Raw genomic sequence first — 8,433 nt, forward strand, 5'->3', positions numbered from 1 at the left:
AATGCGGCTTCTGTTCTCCAAAGGTCAGCAGTATTTCCACTGCATTCCTCCAACATGTTTTCACATTTCCAGTGGGAGGCAACAAATATTCCCATTCTTTCCCCTTCCCCTTCTCCTTTTTTCTTTTTCTGTTTCTTCCGAGGCGTCTGTGAAACAAGCAGCGAGCAAGCATTTGGACTTGCGCAGTCAAGCAGTCAGGCCAGTCTCAGTCTGGCTTTCCTCGAGAAACAAAAAAAGAGGTCAGCATAGATGTTGGAGATACTGGGACACAAATTTATTATTCATTAGGGATGTAACGATATTGTATCGAACCGAGGAATCGTGATACACAGTCACGATACTGTATCGCGATACAAGGAGGCAGTATCGTGATACGGCCTTTTAACGTTTTGATACCCATCAGCCCAGAAAACAACCACATGATATGATATGATAGTGCTTCCTAGCATCATCATTATTATATAGAAACTTTTACAAATTATTAGCAGCCTCTTGTAACCCATTCTACCGATAAACTATCATAATTTTTATTCAAAAAGTTTATAATGTTGGCAAATGCGAAATTGTGGGGTGTGTCCAACCGTAGGTCATGAATCGCGATACAAACCGAATCGTGAGTTGAGTGTATCGTTACAGCCCTAGTCAGCATAGATGTTGAAGATGCAGGAACAACACAAATCTCAAACAGATGGCCAAGTCTGTGAGCAACCAGCCGTGACATTTTGTTTCTGTTTTGTTTTCGGCTATGTCAAAATACTGAACTACAGCACGGATCAACTACTCCACATGGCTAGATGCTCTTGTTCCACCAAACAGAGTGGTTCTAGACCAGTGGTTCCTAACCAGGGGTACGTGTACCACTAGGGGTACACGAGCACACTGCAGGGGGTACTTGGAAAAAATAATAACTATATGCAATATAGTCACATTGGGCTAGAGGAAGAGATGTGAACTAGACTACTAGAGCATACGATAGGGGGAACTCATGGTATGAAAAAAGGTGCGCAAGAGAGAGAAGGTTGGGAAACACTAGACAGGGGCTAGAGTGGGCCTGGGCGGCTGCCCCTGTAGAATTCCTCCTTGTCCCTGTTAGGGCCCCTGTGCTGAACAGCCAATGACTTAAAGTAACCATGACATGATAAACATTTTTGTACATTATTATATTGATCACATAAAATTATCTCTTATGCCGGTCCTGCCATGGCCTAATGGTAGGGTACTGGGTTACTACACCGGCGACCTGGGTTTGATTCCGGCCTGGGTCATGTGCTGATCCTTCCCCGTCTCTCTCTCCCCACTCCCCCCTGTCTCTCCTCCACTGCCTTGTCAAAAAAAAGGCAAAAAAGGCCCAAAACATATTTTATATTTCTAAATATATCTCTTTTGCCAGAACCGCCACTGAGGGTCATAGAGGCAGGTAGTAGAGATAGAGATCCTACCTCTGTGTCCGGTGCCTCATGGAGGTCTTGTGGAGTTCTCCTGAGGCACCTCATCTCAGCTCAGATTCAGAAGTGTGGACAGGTACATAGATGATGTGTAAGGATAGCACACACGCTAACAGGTACTCACACAAGCACTCATGTGAATACTGATACACACACGTGCACGCATGCACGCACGCACACAAACACACACACACATACACACACACACACACACACACACACACACACACACACACACACACACACACACACACACACACACACACAGTCTGTCACATATAAACACACCTGTACTCACACCTACACGGCGACACACACACACACACACACACACACACACACACACACACACACACACAAACGCTTACCTGTTTGATATCGCATAAGAGCAAGAAATGGCTGCAGGCTCTAAAGCATCACATGGCATTCATCAAAGCTGTGCGTGAGGGGCCAGCCACACCCCAGCTCCAGCTCAAGCTCCCCAACAAAACACTTCAGCAGGGCCGGACTTTCCATTAGGCACACCTAGGCAATTGCCTAGGGCCCTGACTAAATTTGACCTCCATAGGGGTCCCAGCTGTCACACCAGTTGTGGTAAACACACAAAAAAGTAGGCTTGATCTTAATTTGCCACTTACAGTATAGATTAAACAAAATACTGAAATTGCACCAAAATACATATTTGTATGTCTATATGATGACTTTTGAGGGCCCCATGTTTGTATTACGCTAAGGGCCGCAAAGTGACTAGCTCTGCCCCTGCACATCAGATGCGATCTGCAGCCTGCACTGAAGAGACATCGTCTCTTTTCATTAGCAGGGCTTCCTGATCAAACGACTTGGCATCCGTATCAGATGGTGGTCCTTTAACGCGCGGTGGGTACAAGGCACAAGGTTATATGATATATGGGTACGGGAGGATGATAGCGCTTCACACATAGGGGATGGTCTGATTGATGTGCACTGTACACACGCACAGGCGCGCAGTCACACACACACACACACTCACACTCACACACAGACACAGGCGCGCAGTCACACACACACACACACTCACACTCACACACAGACACAGACACAGACACACACACACACACACACACACACACACACACACACACACACACACTCAAAAACACCCATCCGCTTCCACCCGCTTCAGAAATCCCACTTTACCACTTCCACCACCACGACGATGTTAGGACCCTTGTCAGCTCCAAAAGGCTTTGAACAGGTACTCTACCCCTCCATCTATCTATACCAAACAACATCCCCCCACCCAGCCCAGCCATCCTCACATAACAAGCCTGGAGTGTTGCATCTGTTGGTGCAAAAATATTAGACTGAAAAAGAAGCCACTGACTTTTCCCCCTCAGTTTTCCACATAAAACAGGATATTTTTTCCCTTTATGAAATGTAACCACAGGGGGAGGACTCACCGAGCTTCAATACGAAGTAGACGGCCCTTCTGTTTGTTTGTTTTATTATTTCTTCAATATTCTGGTCCCAATATACAATTACCTGTAACATACTCAAATCTCTCTATGATCAATGATCGGAAAGGTACATCAGGTCATTACTGAAATCATAGGTGTGAGAACAGACAGGGACAACGGACAAGGTGGTGCTACAGCACCAGCACCTTTGCCCTATAGGAGAATGCCCTTTTCAAAGGTTTTTTGTCACACTGTACTTTGGCATGTTGACATGATTATCTACGTTCAAATGCTTTGCGATCAAAAGCATATAACAATAGTACCCCAATGTAATATGTATAAAGCCTAATGGCCCGTGTATACCAGGCGCTACCTACACGACCCAGGTAGCTGGGGTGGTTGAAGAAGTTTCACCATGAATTCGCTTTATTCGCTCTGGACGCGGCATTGACATGTTTGATTCAGCTAATCACATAACAGCTCTGTCTTGACAGCCTGGGACATTCGTCGATATGAACGTTCCAGTTGGTTTTCGTTGAAGCGCGTCATAGCTAATATTGTGCTGGACTGAGTTTATTTTATAAGTAATTAATGTGCTATTTTCTCCTCCTACCACTAGGTGGTGTTTTTGATTGGGGGTTGGGCTTATCATTTGGGCAGTCATATTGAAATGAATGATAGTCATGTGACTCTGGTAGGAAGTGAATCCATTGTTTCAAGCAGACCAGTTTTGGCATGGTGGTGTGAGCAGCTGTATCATCTTACGCCATCCTCTTTGTAATCACTTATTGAGGCATCGTCTGTAAGTATTTTTGAAAGATATTGTCTAGGATAAATATATTTTGAATATATTTCTGCGTAATTTTGTAATATGAACGAAGTAGAGCTATGGATGTTTGACATGCGGTTTCAGATGTTCATCTAGTCACTGTAGTAGCTTCCTATGCTAATTGTAGGCCTTATCTTGGGGATCTGTATTAGATATCTTACTTAATGCATATTCTGTATTATTTTGTGCTGATTATGTGTTTTGTTCTGTTTCTTCATTTTAGTTTTACACCTTTTGCACTCTGTCAGTTTGAATAAATCCACCAAATCTGACCAGTGTGTGATGGGAGTCATCTGTCTGTCTAGTTGAAGAAGGGCAACAGTGAGGGCAGAACAGTAAAAAGACGGACCCAACAGTGATTGCTACCGCAGTGAGTAAGATATCCAGCCTGCTCTACATCTACCGGTTTCAAGATGTCGACAACTGAAGAAAAGAATTACGAAACAAGGTCAGAGTGTTCACATTCATCTAAAAACTCTAAATCATCAAAGCGCTCTGCTAGATCAGCAGCTAGCTTAGCCGCAGTTGGGGCACGAGCTAGGGCTGAAGCTGCACGTACCAGAGCAACTTATGCACAGAAGGAGATTGATCTTAAAGTAGAGAAGACACGTCTCGAAGCCACATTGGAGGCCTTAGAGCAAGAGAAAGAAGCTGAGGCCGCTGATGCTGAAGCTAATGTATTGGAAGCTGCAGTTGATTCGGCATTCATGGGGGAGCTCACTGGAGCTCATGACATTGACCAAGGCTCATCATATCATTCAGTTGAGAGAACAGAGAAATATGTTCAAGAACAGTATGACTATGTGAAAGCTAAGGGGCCAACAGATGATTCGGAACAGGATAAAATGGCCGATTTCACTCCTTCAGCAGCTGTTCACCCCAATTCGCCTGATGATGCTCATCAACATAATGAGCCACCTAGTCAACGTGAGAGGCAGCGTTTGTCTGCGAAAGCCACAACATCTACTGCAACGGCTACTAATACAACGCGACAGCCGCTGAAATTCACAGTGAAAAAAGAGGGTGCATCTAGTGCACCACGTCCAGCATCCGAGCCAAGGACGCCACGGACACCCAGAGACAATACAGTGCATGACAACATCCCACAGGTAGGGGGATACAGTTCAAATGCATCAGTCCTCGGAAGGTTCCTTGCTCGTCGTGAGCTACTTACAGCCGGACTAACAAAGTTCGACGACAAACCCGAAAACTACTGGGCCTGGAGGTCCGCCTTTTCTAATGCCACCGAAGACCTGGGTCTGAAACCTAGCGAGGAGCTCGACCTGCTAGCTAAGTGGCTAGGACCTGAGTCTGCTGAGCACGCAAGGAGAGTGAGATCTGCTCGCATCAACTACCCTGGCGAGGCCCTCAGCATGGTCTGGCAAAGATTAGAGGAAGTGTACGGATCACCAGAGGCCATGGAGGCATCTCTCTTTGGTAAGCTTGAACGCTTCCCCAAGTTCACCAATAGAGAACCTAAGCGGCTGCGGGAGCTAGGTGACCTCCTCCTGGAAATCGAGGCAGCCAAGGATGGTTACCTACCTGGTCTGGGTTACCTGGACACGGCGCGAGGCATTAACCCGATCCTGGAGAAATTGCCCTTCAACCTGCAGGAGAAGTGGATGGTGCATGGTACGAAGTACAAAGAAAAACACCACACTGTCTTTCCACCCTTCTCCGTGTTCGCAGACTTCATTCATGCAGAAGCAAAGATGAGGAATGACCCGAGTTTTGCTGCTGCAGCTCCCAGCAACGCGCCACCTAAAGGGGAGAAATTCTCATTAAAATCATCCAAGACCCCGATAGCTGTGCATAAAACAGAGGTAGACAATCCTGCCAAGGGGGATGAGACCAAGGGTTCAGACAATCTAAAGAAAGAGTGTCCCATACATAAAAAGCCACACCCCCTACCAAAGTGTAGAGCCTTTAGAGCAAAACTGCTGGACGAGCGTAAGGCCTTCCTTAAGGAGAACGGCATATGCTTCCGCTGTTGTTCCTCAACCTCCCACCAAGCTAAGGACTGCAAGGCCATCATCCAGTGCTCTGAATGCAACAGTGACAAGCACATTGCAGCCCTTCATGCCGGCCCTGCACCATGGTTAACAAAGCCAGCTAGCGCCCCCTCTGTAGAGCATGGCGGGGAGGGAGAGAAATCTACTCCTGCTTCGGTTGCTACCTCAATCTGCACAGAGGTCTGTGGGGACAGCGCGGCTACCAAGTCCTGTGCCAAAATCTGTCTGGTCTACATATATCCCAAAGACCAACCTGCGAAGAAGACAAGTGCATACGCAATCCTAGATGACCAGAGTAATAGGTCACTAGCCAGGTCATCGTTCTTCGAGATGTTCAATGTAGCCGACAACACCTCTCCCTACACACTCAAAACCTGTGCAGGTGTGTCAGCGACTGCAGGCCGCAGGGCTAAGGGGTTCATTGTGCAATCGGCTGATGAAAAGACCACTCTAGCTCTGCCTACACTCGTCGAGTGTGACCAACTCCCTGACAATCGGGCAGAGATTCCCACGCCAGCTGCTGTGAAGTACCATCCGCACCTGAAGTCACTTGTCTCCAAGATACCTCCCCTTGACCCTAAGGCAGATATCTTACTTCTTTTAGGAAGAGACATTATTCAGGCGCACAAGGTCCTTGAGCAGCGCAACGGCCCCCCACATGCTCCCTTCGCCCAGCGACTAGCCCTTGGCTGGGTGGTGGTAGGGGATGTGTGTATCAACGGCGCACACGTACCCTCGCCTGTGAACACCTACAGAACCTACGTTCTTGAGAATGGACGTCCCAGCGTTCTGTGTCCCTGTCTCAACAAGATTGAAATCAAAGAGAAGCTCAACCACCCTCGCCAGTTCCAGAATCCTTCAGTCTCAGAACAACCGTCCTTGCCGAGTGACAAAACGCGACTCATGGGGGAGTCCATCTTCTGCCACACGAAGGACGACGACAAGACAGCACCTTCTATGGAGGATCTTGCCTTCCTGAGGATCATGGAGAAGGAACTAACACAGGGTGATGACAACAGCTGGCAGGCTCCACTCCCCTTCCGCAGCCCACGCCAGCGCCTGCCAAACAACCGTGAGCAGGCAAGGACCCGTCTCACTACAGTCACCAAGACACTCAGGAAACACCCTGAGAGGAAAGAGCATTTCACTGTGTTCATGAGCAAGCTCTTCGACAATGGACATGCTGAAGTGGCACCACCCCTACCACCAGATGAGGAGTGCTGGTATCTACCGTTCTTCGGGGTATATCACCCTCAGAAGCCTGGACAGGTGAGGGTGGTATTCGACTCCAGCGCGCAACACCAAGGGGTCTCCCTCAACGATGTCCTCCTCACGGGCCCAAACATGAACAACAGTTTGCTCGGGGTACTGCTGCGGTTTAGGAGGGAGCCAGTAGCAGTTACGACTGACATCCAGCAGATGTTCCATTGCTTCGTCGTACGTGAGAATCATCGGAACTTTCTGCGCTTCCTCTGGCATCGCAACAATGACCTGGATGACGACGTCGTTGAGTACAGGATGTGTGTACACGTCTTCGGAAATAGCCCATCACCATCCGTGGCCACGTACGGGCTCCGAAGAGCTGCTGAAGAGGGAGAGGGGGAGTACGGCACGGAGGCCAGGCTGTTCGTTGAGAGGAATTTCTATGTCGACGATGGCCTTCTATCTGTCCCTTCAGAAGAGGAAGCCATCACTCTTCTTCACAACACTCAAGACATGCTGGCCCTCTCCAACCTCCGGCTTCACAAGATCTTGTCAAACAGGGTGGCTGTGATGAGAGCTTTCCCTCCTGAAGATCTGGCTAAGGGGATGAAAGATCTGGATCTCAGCACAGACCCCGCTCCCATGCAGAGAAGCTTAGGGGTGAGCTGGGACATTTCAGGAGACGTCTTCACTTTCCAAGTTGCCGATGCGGAGAAGCCTTACACAAGACGTGGGGTCCTGTCAACTGTAAACAGTCTGTTCGACCCACTGGGTTTCGCTGCCCCTGTAAGCATTCAAGGACGGTCCATACTGAGGGAGCTCACCGCAGAATCATGCGACTGGGATGCCCCTCTCCCTGAGGAAAAGTACAGAGAATGGAAGTTATGGAGGGACTCTCTGAAGGAACTTGAACAGCTCAAGATCCCGCGCCAGTACACGTCCATGTCTCTCCGCCAAGCATACAGTAAGGAGCTGTGTGTATTCTGTGACGCTTCCACCACTGCTATAGCCGCCGTCGCCTATGTGAGAACAACCGATGCAAGTGGCAGTGTGGAGGTTGGCTTCATGTTCGGCAAGGCAAAGCTAGCTCCACGTCCAGAAACAACAGTTCCAAGGCTCGAGTTGTGTGCTGCGGTCCTGGCTGTGGAGATTGCAGACGCCATTGTGGATGAGATGGACACCATCTTTGACGCTGTGACCTTCTACTCAGACAGTAAAGTGGTCTTAGGCTACATTCACAATGAATCAAGACGATTCTACGTCTATGTGAGCAATAGGGTGCAACGCATCAGGAGGTCAACAAGCCCTAATCAATGGAAGTACGTGCCCTCCGGCCAAAACCCAGCTGACCACGGCTCACGATCAGTCCCAGCAGGCAGCCTAACTCACACCTCATGGCTGTCTGGGCCACCTTTTCTGCTGACATCAGCTGAAGCTGAACCTGCACCTAATTCCTTCGACTTGGTCGATCCCTGCACTGACTCTGACGTCCGCCCACAGATCACTTG

Source organism: Engraulis encrasicolus, chromosome 4 (genome assembly GCF_034702125.1).
Source record: "Engraulis encrasicolus isolate BLACKSEA-1 chromosome 4, IST_EnEncr_1.0, whole genome shotgun sequence".
Classification (NCBI taxonomy): Eukaryota; Metazoa; Chordata; class Actinopteri; order Clupeiformes; family Engraulidae; genus Engraulis; species Engraulis encrasicolus.